This window comes from Piliocolobus tephrosceles, chromosome 13 (assembly GCF_002776525.5).
Source record: "Piliocolobus tephrosceles isolate RC106 chromosome 13, ASM277652v3, whole genome shotgun sequence".
NCBI classification, from domain to species: Eukaryota; Metazoa; Chordata; class Mammalia; order Primates; family Cercopithecidae; genus Piliocolobus; species Piliocolobus tephrosceles.
In genome coordinates this window covers 76341534-76356477 of record NC_045446.1, presented here as the reverse complement: position 1 = coordinate 76356477, position 14944 = coordinate 76341534, and the positions used below count along the sequence as shown (strand labels likewise).

The window sequence follows — 14944 nt, the reverse complement described above, 5'->3', positions numbered from 1 at the left end:
CAGCCTTGACTTCCTGGAATTAAGTGATCCTCCCACCTCAGTCCCCCAAGTAACTAGGACTACAGGCATGTGCTACCACCCCGGCTAATTTTTGTATTTTTGGTAGATACAGGATTTCCCTGTGTTGACCAGGCTGGTCTTGAACTCCTGAGCTCAAGCAATCCACCCTCCTTAGCCTCCCAAAGTACTGGGATTATAGGTGTGAGCCACCATCCTGGCCTAGTTTCCTATTTCCGTTTTGAGGTACCTGACTTAATGTTCTACAAGCAGTAATCAGTTTAAATTTTGTGGACCAACTAGGTAAAGCAGTTAATTATAATTATGCTATCATCATGCATGAATATAAATTAGAGTGGTGCAAATGCTTCAGTTGAGGTCTTTAAGTTTTTACATCCACTAAATTAAAGATTGAGTAGCAAATCAAAATTAAAACTAGAGGAAAAGTCAAACTTCAGCTTCTAGCTAGAGTCATTATAGCAACTCCAGGAAATAAATCTGCATGCACAGAAGGGAGAGCAAGAGGAAATAACTGTTGATCTCTAATATGAGCTCTAGCCAATTGTTTTTCTATTTCTTCAATACTTTCATGTTAAGATGACTAGAATTATGATTCTTTCTTTCATGTATTCCATTATATTCTCTGTCATATTTTTCTCTTGAAACCTGTCTCAGGAAGAGCCAACTTTCTGAAGGAGACAGAATCATCATGCCTTCACATTCCTAAAGATGGGGTAATCTGGGTTTGTTCTTTCTCTCTCTATGTATTTTTAATATGGAAACTTCATGAATTTGTGTGCCATTCTTGTGCATGGGCCATGCTAATCTTCTCCGTATCATTCCAATTTTAGTATATGTGCTGCCGAAGCCAGCGTGGGGTTTGTTCTTTCTAACCTCATTTGGTTCATTCATTCATTCATTCATTCAACAAATATTCATTGAGCATCTATGACACTGGTTTTCAACCTGGTTATATAATGAAACCACCCAGGGAACATTTCCAAAATAGCATTACCAGTTTTCACCCATAGATTAATGGAACCTAGGCCAGACCTTTACATTTCTAAAGCTCCTCAAGCAATTATGATGCATATGAGGGTTGAACACAGCTGCCCCATGATATATTAGGTCCTGTGCAAACAAGAGGGGATGCAAATAAAAATAAATAATTGCTAACATTTATTGAGAATGCATACTGTATGTCAGGCACTATTCTCAGTTCCTTATGTGTTTTAACACATTTAATCTTCTAACAACACTAGAAGGTAAGTATTATTCAGTCTCACAAGAAAACTGAAGCACAGAGAGGCTAAGTAACTTGTACAAGGTAACACATCTAGGAAGTGGCAAAGTCAGGTCCTGGAGTCCATCTTCACTTTTCTATGGTCCATCCATAGTATCATAGTCCAGCAAATAATGAAAAGACAGGAGATATGTATCAAGAACACCTAAAGTGACAGGTGGAGGAAGGAGATAGGGTCAGGAAGGCTTCCTGTAGGAGGTGGCACTTCAATTAAACAGAGGAAAAATGGAAACCAGAGAGGCAAAGTGGGGAGTAGAGTTCCTCAGATTCCTTCCTCCCTTGTCTTGCTACACAACCTGCCTCCCCTAGTCCCAGGAGCTCCATCCTCCCTCTTCTCCACACTGAAAACACTGGAATGCCCTCAATCATTCTTAATACGCCTAACATTTCAACTGGGAAGTCTGAAGTCATGCACAATTACTCATGCAATTTTTCCTCCAGACAATAGGCCCTTCTGTGTGCTTCTCATTCAAATATATAAAGCTTCACTCTGTTGTTTTAAAAAAGTCTTTGTTGTAGAAACAATTCACAAATGTGTCAAACACACATTGGTTCCCCACCCCCTTTTCTGTCCCCTCACCTGATTGGGATGCTAGCCTGCCAGGGACGTGTGCCCACTTGCCGACTCTGCCCAGAATGGAAGCTAGCCCTGCATTTCACTTAACTTCTAACCAACTGGGGCTCTAAGTTTAAGTTTGAGGTTAACCTCAGGGGGCATTTAGCCACACCTGCCACCCCCTCTGCCTGGCCTCAGGGGTGGGAACAGACTTCTGCTGGAGAAAGGGAAATGCTTGATGCTGCTAATTAACTGTGGGAGGAAAGGAAACCCTCTCCAGACACCAAAAATACCAAAGAAGAACATTATAAAAAGCAGCCTTTGTACCAGCCAGCCACATCATTCAGCCCAGCCCAGGCTGGGGCTGGAGGGAAAAATAACAACTCTCGCAGCCACTAAGTTCCTGCATCCCAAATGGGCACCTCAGGAGGTCATGCCCTGAGTGAATGTCTGCTAGAGAAGGGGGTTCCAGGACCATGGCGGGAGTCTGGCTGCCTTCCCAGCTGGCCTTTGGCAAACCACAGGAAGCTGCCTGAAGCGGCATGTTTATAAGGTGACTTGTGAGACTTCCTTAGAATAGCAACAGGCCTGTTTCATAACTTAAAAGCTGAAGAGTGTGTGTCTGTGGAGGTATGAGGTGGAGCTGCAGGACCTTACTTTAGAGTCTGGGTAATCTCACTAAGGCAGGTCGCTTTCCCACCCTCTGCTTATCAATTTAGGGGCTGATCCTTGCTCTGCAGATGGGACTATCTTAAACAGAGAAGTGTCACCTACCAGCCAGCCCAAATCCCTGAGGCTTGAGTGCTACAGGGCTGAAGTGAGTTTGAGTATCTGGGAGATACTCACAGATACTCCCCTCAGACCAGAGGGGTGTCTGCTGGGGAGGGCTGGAGTTGCTTTGAGAATTGGGATTTGTTCACAAGTAGAAGGGCAGTCAGGCTTTTTGGCTGGGATCTTAAGTTAAAGAGGCTGCAGAATTTGGCTGCTGACCAGTATACGGGAATGAGGTGAAACCTGAGGGTGGCCTTAGAATGGAGGATTGAGGACCTTAGAATTTGAAAGCTGCCAGAACTACACTGGAGGTTCTTGGAGGGCATGTTTACAGGGCCTGCCTTCTTTTATAGGGGCTGGGACTGATTCCCAAGACTCTAAATTGCCAAAATCAGGAAGTTGGGGTACTAGGATTTCATACCAGGCAAGTTTCCCAGTCTCTCACTCCAATAACATTTTTGCATCTGGGCAGACAAGGGGGAGATTCCGCCACAATAATACCACATGTGCAGGATCCCTGGCAGCTGCACGTGTGGTGGCACATCCCTTTCCCTCCCTTCCTGTTGATATATGATCTCCTTTATAGACTTCTCAAGTGTCAGAGCTGAAAAGATTTTAGAAGCCATGTAGACCAATTATTGTATTGAACAGGAAAGGAAACAGAGAACCAGAGAAAAATGATGGGCACAGGGACATATAGCTAGTTAGTAATCACTAGGATTGAAGCCAGTTTTGTTGACAACCAGTCCAGGGATTTTTCCACAACACCACACCCTTTATAACAAATAACATTCGTATATCAGGGGCTCCTACCCATTCTATATTGTATTTCCCGTTTTACTCTCTTCCATGGAGAGTGCCTTGAACTGCACCTTGCTCATAGTTAAATGACTTTCTGAAAAGTTTCCACTATTTGGTATTTTGACAATAATAATAATAATAATAATAATAATAAAACCTCATTAGGTTAGAAAGAAAGAGGTTATCACAGCCAGAGGCTGCCCATGTGAAATGTGACCAGGGTGGAGGAGCAAATTCCCAGAGTCTAAGGCCTCGCTGCTCAAAGTTGTCCATGGACCAATAAGCATGGGTATCACCAGGGAGTCCCACCCAGATCTGCGGAATCAAAATCTGCATGTTAACAAGAGCCTACATGATGTGACTAAGTTTGAGTAGTAGTACCTCTTTGAGGCAAGGCTCTGCAAAAAATCCTTCTCTTCCTCTTCCTCCCCAAATGCTTAACCTTCTACCACCTCACTCTTGCTCCTTTCTTCCACATGCTCTGTCCAGTGTTACTCTGTTAATCTGGTTCTGCCTTTTCTTGAAATTTTAAAGCCACAAAAGGGTGGGGGGGGGGGGCGGAGATGGGGGTACTGGGTGTATTTTAATAGGGGACTGAAAATGGAAACTTTTGAGAAAAATAAAATATGGCCAATTGGGAAGATCTTTTGCAGCTCCAATGTCACGTTGTTAATGTTGAAATATAAACATCTACTATGTTTATATTGGCTTACTTGTAAAATCGTCAACTTTGGTTATATTTAGGAATCTGATGGCTTGGAAAGCACACTGAAAAACTCTGAGAACAAAAATATTTTTCCCCTTAACTTTATGGAAAATAAGAAAATCTCTTTCAAAAAAACAATTCCAAGAACGTCTTTTCTCTACTTTATTATCCCCATCCACCATGGCACCATCGTACACTTTTTCCTGTTAGCTTTCTTGTTCTCTTTGTTCCTAGTTCAGTTTTCTCATTTCATTTACATTTTTTTTTAAATTGGGGTTTTCTTACTATTTATTTTTTATTTAAAAATTAGGAAATAGAGAAGAAAAAAAAGCACAACAGAATCCCGCTGATGTAGAAACTATGTAAACTTCTTATATGAAAGTATCTTAAACCTTTTTGTGCATATATTTGTTAACAAAAATGGGATAATTCAGAATATAATAATTAATATCTACTTACTTTTAAGTGGAACTATAACTTACTAATTTCTTTATGTCTGTGAACATACCTCAACAACATTATTTTTGTTAAATTATGCCACTGAAATTGTATCATGATTGATTTGGTAATATTTCTATTGCTGAATATTTAGGTACTTCAAACTTTTCACAGTTAAAAGCACTACTGGGCATGGCACAGTGGTTCATGACTGTAATCTCAACACTTTGCAAGGCTGAGGCAGGAGGATTGCTTAAGGCTAGGAGTTCGAGACCAGTCTGGGCAAAATAGTGAGACCCTTGTCTCTATAAAAAAAATTAGCTGGACATGGTGGCCCACCCCTGTGGTCCCAGCTACTCAAGAGGCTGAGGTGGGAGGATCTCTTAAGCCTGAAAGGTCAAGGCTGCAGCAAGCCATGATTGCATCACTGTGCTCCAGCCTGCAACATAGCAAAATCCCATCTCAAACAAACAAACAAACAAAAAGGAAAAAGAAAAATAGAAAAGCAGTGAAAAGCAATACTGCATATTCTTAATGATTTTATTACCTTAAAAAACTATTTAATTAAGTCATGAACACATAAAGGCATCATTACACTTGTGAAAAAAATTTAAGATAACATGAAATCCTTTTTGACCCTCATTGCCAGCCCTGGTTCCCTTCCTCTCCCTCCTCCCTTGTTCCAGCTCTCGCACTCCCACACATCTCAAGGAATCCAATCATCAACCCAATTTTGATGGGGATGCATGCGGTGCAGGGCACAGAATTAAGTAATGTAAAGATTTCAGTCAATGACACAGTCTCCACCCTAGTGAGGGAGAATAGGCATGCATTCATGGGGAGATGCAAATAACAATTGTAAGCCATACACTGTACCACCGAGCTCAGGTTAAGGTTAGGCAAACTGAGAACAGTCCCAATGACTGCTGAGTGCACATGAAGTCCTCTTCAATTTTCAGCAGGATCACTGCTCCAGGTTTTTACTTGACCTCCTTGCCTATAATCTCTCCCTTTCAACCCATCCAGTTTACTGCTGATAAAATAATCTCAAAAGCCACTCTTCTGATATATAGGATCTTGTTCATTCCCTACTCCTCTTATTCTGCCTGCTGAGAGTTTAAAGACTCAGCTCAAACTACTGAGCACACATTAGGTGCTAATCACCTCTTCTAAAGCTTTCCTCACTCTAGGTTCCGTGAGCAACTCCCTCATGGTTTTTTAACAGATTCTGCTTTGTTGGGACTGTTATTTTTCTGACCTACCTCGACCCCAAACCATGAGTTCTTAAAGTACAGGACCTCCATCTTATCAATCTTGTACCCTCAGCACCCAGTACAGTGCTGGGTACATAGTTGATGCTTTATATTTGTCTGCTCAATGAAAAGAACAAATAAATGAGCTTCCCAGAAATGTCCCACTGGTTCCTAATGTACTTTTAGGATTTGGAGGTTACTTCTTGCTTAGAGTGAGAAGCAACTGCATTAGGTGGCGGGAACAGAGGCAGCCTTTGAGGTGACATGTCCTAGTTCCTTAAAGGGACGTGTTGGTTCTTGCCCCATTCGAAGTCTTTGGATTCTACATTTGAAACAAACAGCCTATTGCTGTCTTTGCAATGTAAGAGGTACTAAGGAAGCGTTTGTTCAAAAAATAAAGAAAAGGGGTGTTTTGTTGTTGTTGTTTTTATTTTTTGAGATGGAGTCTCGCTCCGTGGCCTAGGCGGGAGTGCAATGGCACGATCTCAGCTCACTGCTACCTCTGCCTCCCAGGTTCAAGTGATTCTCCTGCCTCAGCTTCCTGAGTAGCTGGGATTGCAGGCGTCCGCCACCTCGCCCAGTTAATTTTTGTATTTTTAGTAGAGACAGGGTTTCACCATGTTGACCAGGCTGGTCTTGAATTCCTGACCTCAGGTGATTCGTCCGCCTCGGTTTCCCAAAGTGCTAGGATTACAGGTGTAAGCCCCCACACCCGGCCAAAGGAAAAGTTTTTAAAATATCCCAACTTTCCCTAGTTAGGAATTGAAAGTTTGTAAAGCTCAAATCTGTTCATGTTGCCCCCTTGCCTAAATCCCTTTGGTTGTTTCCCATTGCTGTTAGGATAAAGTTCAAAATTTTAAACTTGACCAACAAGGCCCCACATGGCATGAAGGCTGCCAACCTCACCAACATCCTGTCACATCTTCTTCTTAGGTCTCTTTACACTCCAGCCCCACAGGTAATTCCTTTGTTTCTCATGGGCACCACACTTCTTCAAAAATGCTTCTTTTGCCTGGAACACTCTCTGCTGTAACCGACACCCACACCCATGGCCTCACACTTCCCCATGTCACCTGGCTTATTGTCCTGCATCCTCTTGTCTCAGCTTAGCTGTCACTGCCTAGGGAAGCCTCTGTGGACCACACTCTAAGTTATGTCACCGCACTGTACACCTGCATAGCACTCTGCATTTTTCCCTTACAACACTTCTTTTTAGTATAACTTGATAGTTAAATGTGTATTATTGAATGTTTTCTTCTTAATCCCCACCTCCTGATTCCAGACTATAAACTTCAGGAGGACAGGATCCATGTCTGTTCTGTTCACTACTTTATTGAAAGGGTTTTACCTACATTATTTCATTTAGTTGAACAATCCTACAAAGCAGATATCCTCATACTTATTCGGCAGATGTGATAGTGATGTGTGAAGCTGATAGACTTGTGTGATAACGTCAAGATTTGAGCATGGTTCCATCCATATTTCTAAAGGGCAAGAAGTTTGTTTATTTGGGTTTTGGATTATCAGGACCTGAACTCGAAGTCCCCCTGAACTAGAGTCCCAGTCTCACCACTTTCTAATTTTATTTTGTTTATTTATTTTTGAGACAGAGTCTCATTCCGTTGCCCAGGCTGGAGTACAGTATCATGATCTCGGCTCATTGTAACTTCTGCCTCCTGGGTTCAAGTGATTCTCCTGCCTCAGCCTCCCAAGTAGGTGGGACTACAGGCGCTTGCTACCACGACCGGCTAATTTTTGTATTTTTAGTAGAGACGGGGTTTCACCATGTTTGCCAGGCTGGTCTGGAACTCCTGACCTCAGGTGATCTGCCCACCTCGGCCTCCCAAAGTGCTGGGATTACAGGTGTGAACCACTGCACCTGGCTCTAATTTTGTAATTCTTAGTGAGCCTCTTCATATATATAATAGGGATAATATTACTTATTTTATCTATCTCATAATATTCTTTAGAGGACCAAATGAAATAATAGATATGAAGTGCATGGTAGACTATAATCCACTCTACCAATATAAGTGAAACAAGTAGCTTTTTAAAACAAAATTTGCAACTTCCACCTCCTAGGTTCAAGCGATTCTTATGCCTCAGTCTCCCAAGTAGCTAGGATTACAGGAGCACAACACCAGGCCTGGCTAATTTTTAGTAGAGACAGGGTTTTACCATGTTGGCCAGGCTGGTCTCAAACTCCTGACCTTAGGTGATCTAGCCGCCTCAGATTTGACCTTCCAAAGTGCTGGGATTACAGGCATGAGCTACCATGCCCGGCCTCAAGTAACAATTTTTATCAGGCTCCAGCCCATAACGGCTGCTGCTTATCTGGCTGGCCATTCTGGACATGAGTTTCTTGAATAAAATTGTCAGTGTGGAGACACTGAGTCCAGGTGTCTCTGTACATTATCTAGCGGAGGTTGTTAGCCCAGGACTGAAATTGGCAACAAAAAAATTAATTTTGAATGACTGCATCTATTTTACAGAATGAGGACTGTACATTTAGTTTTTTCATAATGTAAATAAGGACAATAAAGAATATGCAGTGGAGTTCTAGTATGTAACCTCCAGTCCCTGCTCACCGAGGAAAAGATGAAACGGTTAGTTAAGTGTGGTTAATGATTAGCATTAATGGTTAAGCACTTAGGCTTTGGAGTCAGACAATTGAGTTCAATTCTCTCAGCTCTACATTTACCAACAAGGAAAACTTGGGCAGGTTACTTCTCTACAGCTTCATTTCTACATCTGCAACATAGATCTACCCCTCAAATTGTTACAAATCCTAAAACTAATAAAGTAAGTGCCTGCACATAGGAAGCCCTCCATAAATTTGAAGAGTTACTGCCATCCCAGCCCACTTTCTTTCTTGGCTTGCTGATCCCGTGCACCTATTTCTTGCATGTTTCTTCCATTCTAATTGGAATGAGGATTTTCAGGTGTCAGGATCTTAAATACTAATGGCTAAGAACACTGCCTCTCAGTCTGCATCTGGTTCCAGCAAAGCCAACTTTGTATATAGAGAGGAGATCTCTCCTCTTATGCTCTTTGCACAATGACTCCCACCAGTTTCTTGTGCTTCTGGGGAAGCTTCTCCTATTAATATAGAGCAGAAAGTTTTTCTATTCATATTTGAGAAACTGCATGTCTTGACTCAGCTACTTTTGAGTGGCACACTCCGGGTGGGAGGATTTTTATTCTCTTTGGCTTTGGACACCAAGAGGAATTTGGAGCCACAGTGAAAAAGGGGTTTTACTGTTCAGTCACTGCAAGGCTACTATTAATATCACATAGGCTATATAAGATTTAATTCATTATTAAACTTAAGAAGGAAGTCTTTCTTCAATTTTGAACTAGGAGCCGGAAATTCCAGCTATGGCATTATATTCTGGTTTGTGTATGTGCTTTCACTTGGCATTTTTTGAGACACTATCGTATTCTATTCTCTGGGAAGACTACAAAGATGAATGGCATCTTCCCCTCATTGGAACTTGCAAGCCTGTGTAGGAGACAGAAACACAAATAACGGGAGGGAGTGAACAAGTATGGAAGGAAGGACATTCCGAGAGGGGCCTCCTCTTTTCTGGATTGGGATTCATGTGTACAGGCTGGTAAAGCAAGAGAGTGAAAAGATGTCAGGCTCTGTGCATCACCACACTGGGCCTGAATCTTACTAAAGTTACCCTGAGCAACCCACTTGCCCTTTCTGAACAAGGTTTCTCATGTGAAAACAGAATAACCATGCTTACCACATAAGATTTATTGTGCAGATTGAGTGAGATAGAGTACAAAAAGTGCCAAGCACAATGCCAGGCTAATTGTAGATAATATTAGCCACATGGATAAAATTATGATTAATAGGCTAGGCATGGGTGGCTCACTCCTGTAATCCCAGCACTTTGGGAGGCCAAGGCGGGCAGATCACCTGAGGTTGGGAGTTCGAGACCAGCCTGACCAACATGAAAAAACTTCGTCTCTACTAAAAATAAAAAACTAACCGGGCATGGTGGTACGTGCCTGTAATCCCGGCTACGCGGGAGGATGAGGCAGAAGAATCACTTGAACCCAGGAGGCGGAGGTTGTGGTGAGCCGAGATCTCGCCATTGCACTCCAGCCTGGCCAACAAGAGTGAAACTCTATCTCAAAACAAAAATTATGATTAATATCCAAAGGCATAGATAGTATTAATAAATCTTGTCAGCATATGGGGCAGTGGATGAGGCTTAATGAAAGAGACCTTAACTCTCATCCTAGTAACATGGTGGCCATGGACCATCTTCCCAGATATACAACTCTGCTTTACCAGTAAATGCAAAGTGCTTCCTGCTAAATATTTGCCACTCTTCTGACACAGATAGTGATATCCTGTGGTCACTTCCCTCCCCTACTCATATGTTAGGTAGTGGTTTCATGCACACCCCACCCAAGATGGTGGATTATCTGACAGTACCAGAGAAACAGGAAGAACAGTGGTTTCAACTGAAGTAAGAGACTATGTATTTTACAGTAAATAACTTCCATTCCCATCAGTTCCCTGACCAAACAATGTGCAAGCTATAATGTGAAATGATAAGGAAGCCAAGGCACAGCTTTTGGAAAAGCTGAAAGCCTCCTTAATATTTGATGCAAATTCTGTCAACTGTAGCATGCTGAATAAGATGATGGCCGAAGAGAACTGTGGTCAGGATAATGACTCTAGCAGACAGTGGAAGGAGGAAAGGCGCCTGGCACCATACCTGTAAGTGCAACTGCACTGCCCTCTATAAAACTGCTGCTTTGCACTAGAATCTCACATTTGGTTTGACCAAGGTGGGAAAGCGATCCAGATTAGAACAGTCACTCAGTAGAAGCTAACCCAGATCACTTATTATAAAACTCCTTGATTTATGGGAAATACGGAGTTTCTAGTAGGAAAAAATGAGGTAATAGGTGATATCATGGTTGTTATTCATAAGAAATACCACTATGGACTTTCCTAGGTTTCCAAAAGTATTATTGTTGCAGGGAAATCGTAACATCTAAAGGCATTATTGGCATTAATATGGTTGTATCTATGTTCATCACGCTGACAATAATAATGGTACCATTTTTGAGCTTTCAGCTTAGGTCATGGAGATTTGCTTCTGAGGACCCCTGGCTTTGGTTAAAACTGTACAAGCCTTGGAGAGGGGCTTATGTTCAGGATGTAGGCCAAAAGTTCCATAAGGTTAGAGGCCTTTTCTATCTTCCTCAGGATAGTGTCACACACAGAGCTCAGCACAGTGTCCAGTGCAGGATGAGTGTTCAATCAATACTTGTTGCAGTGTTTGATTCAACATTCATTACCTCTTTTAATCAAAGCCACCCTGAAAGCTCAATATTATTAGCTCTAGTTTGCCTGCTTGTTTCAATGCTACACACAGAGTTACACAAGTGATGGGGTATTGTAGACGTGAGAGAAGGATGCTCTATAGTGGCATGATACCTGAACTTAATGTGGGAAAATCGAGGAAAATATTGTTTACGTGAAGGTCCTTCCACAGAGTTGGGCAGGGGAGGGTAGCTCTGTTGGCCATTTGACTAGAGAATGAGCTCAAAACCGTGTTCATGGGGAGAGGGAGCATCAAGGGGAGATGTCTGTAGAATGCTTGGGCACCATAACAACCATCCTCACATAGCCAGGGCCCGTTCAGAATGGAAGACACTGTCTTGTCCTGTATAGGCCCAAAGGGCAGAACACAATACAAGTTTTAGGGAAAGTGACTTTGGCTTCACACAGGAAAGAACATTTAACCCCCACTGCTGTTTAGAAATAAAATAGATCACCCTGGAGGCAGGAAATCCTCTATCATTAGAGGTGTCCAAGGAGGAATCACATGATCACTTGAGAGGGATATTGGGAAAGGGATTTAAACATTGACTAAGTGGAGAGAGGCATTGGGTTAAATGAGTATCTCCTTTGTGTCTCCTGTCTTCTATGATTCTATAATCCTTTATTTGAAATTTGTGAATACGGCATTTAAAAATGAATGTATTTAAAAGGAAACTAAGTAGTAGGTTAGGTCCAATTGTGTGAGTCTACAAAATCCCCTAGGACAGAATCTCCATCTGTGTGACAGAGCACTGTGTTCCCAGAACCCATGCTGATGCCTGGCACATGACACACCTTTATTAACATGTGTTAAATGAATCACTGAATTCTGGATATGCTAAGGACTTATGCTGTGAGCTCCTCCTTCCCAAGATGTCATGGAGTGTGATGGGGATGAAAACTGAACCCAGATCAACCTTCCTGTTCCCCTTTCCTATGTAGAGAAGTTTGGTCTAGAGGGAAATATTTGCACTTACTTGTGGCTTAAATGTTTGACTCACATAGTTTCTTCCTCTGGAGAAATGCCTCAATGTGTGTATTTTCTGTTGGCCCCATAGCTCAGAAGCTGTTTGTGAGTAAACCACACAGAAGCCAACTTGTGGAATGCTAGGATGAGAGGTCCAGCAGGGGTCTGAGGGATGCCCTATTCTGTGATATGCCGGAGCAAAGGGACATAAAATAACAGGCAGAAAACCATAATCCAATATGGGAAGTCACCCCAGAGGTGAACCTGGAGAAACCCCAGAGGTAAGTGTGTCTGGCATCTCTTAAGGGCTCAATACAGCATATTGAACAAATGAACAAATCCAGAAGGAGTGTTGAACTAGGAATCAGGAAGCCTGCACTCCCCCTCTGGATCTATGTGTCACTATCTGTGTGACCTTATGCTCTCTTGCTGTTATTTGGAACTAGCAGGCATTTAAACAATTGTTCTATTTGGGAGATACCATATTTGTCTCCACTAGTTGGAAATGGGAAGTGGGTGGCTTCAAGGGCCACTTTTACAAAGTAAAGTAAGCAGGATCGCGTGTATACTTGGATGTGACATATGAAGAAAGGAAGGTGGTCCAAAGCAACTCCTAGATTTCTGAATTGGGCAGCTGGTGGATGGCAGCAACATTTACTGATATGGGAACAAGCGAGCAGCAACGGGTTTGAGAGGACTCTGATCACAGGCACCTTGTACTCCCAAAGCCCACATATTCAGAAATACTTTGGCCCTTTGGCTCCTTCCCTACCTCTGTGACTCTGAAAATAGGCCCTCTGCACGAGAGGGGTGGGCCACTGCAAAGCAGGCAGCTCCAAACGTGATGGAGCCTCAGGTTATGCTTCCTGGTGCTGGGGTGCTTCATGGGGCTGGAGTAACTTGGCCCTAATTCCCTCATTCATCTTTTTTCTTATTTCTAAAGCAGCTCCAGAAGGCAAATATGGAGATCTGGGACCCACAAACCTAAAATTATAAAGAAAAGAAGAGAACCAGGGGTGGCGTCAAGATTAGAAGCTGGTTTCCTTCCAGAGCTTTGCTTCCTTTAATGCACTCGCCCACAGTCTCCCTGCTTTCCAAAGACCAACTGCAGGCTTGACTCCTGCAGCCATGTCAGTGCCACTGGGCCTTGGTGCTGAATAAATGAAACTAGAAGGCAAAAATACAGTTCTCTGAGGACTGGGGATGGCTGGGAGCATCCAGCTTAGTGTCAAACTGAGGAAATGGTGGGATAGGAATTGATATGTAATCGAGAGAACAGATCTCCCATGGACACAGCTACCATCCTGACCTGAGCCTCATTTCAGTACTGCAGGCCTGGATAGAGTCAGCTGACCCCAAAGCACTGTGCTGGAGAATAGAGAACGACTGTCATTCTATGGTGCCTTCTGAATATCGCTGCATAGACAGGATGCACTCTTTATAACAGCAGAAAGAGACATAAAAGAGACAAGGGTGGGGAGAGCGAATATAAAAATATGAGAAATTATGCCCCTCATCTTTAATTTTTTTTTTTTTTGAGACAGAGTCTTGCTCTGTTGCCCAGGCTGTAGTGCAGTGGCATGATTATGGCTCACGGCAGCCTCCAACTCCTGGGGCTGATCCTCCTGCTTCAGCTTCCTACATAGCTAGGACTACAAGCGTGTGTCACCACACCCAGTTAAATTTTTTTTTTTTTCCGTTTTTTGTAGAGATGAGGTCTACATTTCCCTGGCTGGTTTTGAACTTCTGGCCTCAAGTGATCCTCCTTGGCCTTTAAAGCACTGGGATTACAGGCATGAGTGACCTCACCAGGCCTTCTCTTTTTTTTTTTTTTTTTTTTTTTTGAGACAGTGTGTGGCTCTGTTGCCCAGGCTGGAGTGCAGTAGTGCGATCTGGGCTCACTGCAACCTCCACCTCCTGGGTTCAAACCATCCTCCTACCTCAGCCTCCCAAGTAGCTGGGATTTATAGGCGTACACCACCATGCCTCACTAATTTTTGTATTTTTGATAGAAATAGGGTTTTGCCATGTTTCCCAGGCTGCTCTCCAACTCCTGGGCTCAAGTGATCCTCCTGCCTTGGCCTCCCCAAGTGCTGGGATTACATGCATGAACAACCATGCCCAGCCCTCTGGCCTTCATTTTTAAAAAGAATATGTTTTATTTTCTTTCTAATTACAAAAACAACATATATTCATGGTACACAATCTAAGAAATACAGAGACATAAAATAAAGAATCAACTGTAATCCCACCAACCACTCTTGCTGTTTGATGAATATTTGAATATTTACTGAATGCTGATTAGCTGAGGCACCCTAACAATCGTAAGGCTCAGGTAGTAAAATTATTCTCCTTTAATTAATGAAAGAACTGTGATTCAGTGAGGTTAAGATTTGCCTGAAAACACACAGCTGACATGTGGTAGAGCCTGGATTTGAACCTGGTTCTGTATCCCAATTTTCTCACAATATTTTATTTGTCTTGATCCACCAAGATTTGTCTTGGTATTTGTCTTGATACCAGAGATGATGCTACCTCATCAAATAATCCCAATTTTCAAATGGGGAATACTTCAGAGCAAAAAGATACTGCATGAAGATGTTTCAAAAATTCGTTTTGTCTTTCAGGTCTTGTCACAGTTATCGCAATTTTGTAAAATCATTCATTGCAAAAGTGGTGTTTTGATTCTTTGCCCTTTCCAGCAACCAGAACAGAAAGCAACTTCCCTTCTATCATTTGGCCTGAGGCTTCTTTCTGTTTCGCCCAAGGCAGACTGTGGTTAGCACTCAGTGCTTAACC

General features: G+C 42.6%; 1 long non-coding RNA gene and 1 other non-coding gene across 4 annotated transcripts in view; one reads left to right on the top strand and one right to left on the bottom strand.

The window, feature by feature from the left end:
* The window catches only part of LOC111540768, a 56057-nt gene extending 42339 nt beyond the window's left edge, over positions 1-13718 (top strand). Inside the window, exons 1-3 of one of the 3 annotated variants that reach the window (XR_004228427.1) lie at positions 10292-10566; positions 12237-12426; positions 13092-13718. This is a non-coding gene — a long non-coding RNA (uncharacterized LOC111540768). Of the gene's footprint in view, positions 1-10291; positions 10567-12236; positions 12427-13088 lie in introns of those variants that run through there. The other 2 variants (XR_002731086.2, XR_002731087.3) reach the window with 2 other exon arrangements.
* Positions 766-870, bottom strand: LOC111540989. Its single transcript, XR_002731125.2, has one exon. It is a non-coding gene; the product is annotated as a U6 spliceosomal RNA (small nuclear RNA).
* Positions 13719-14944: the final 1226 nt, after the last annotated feature.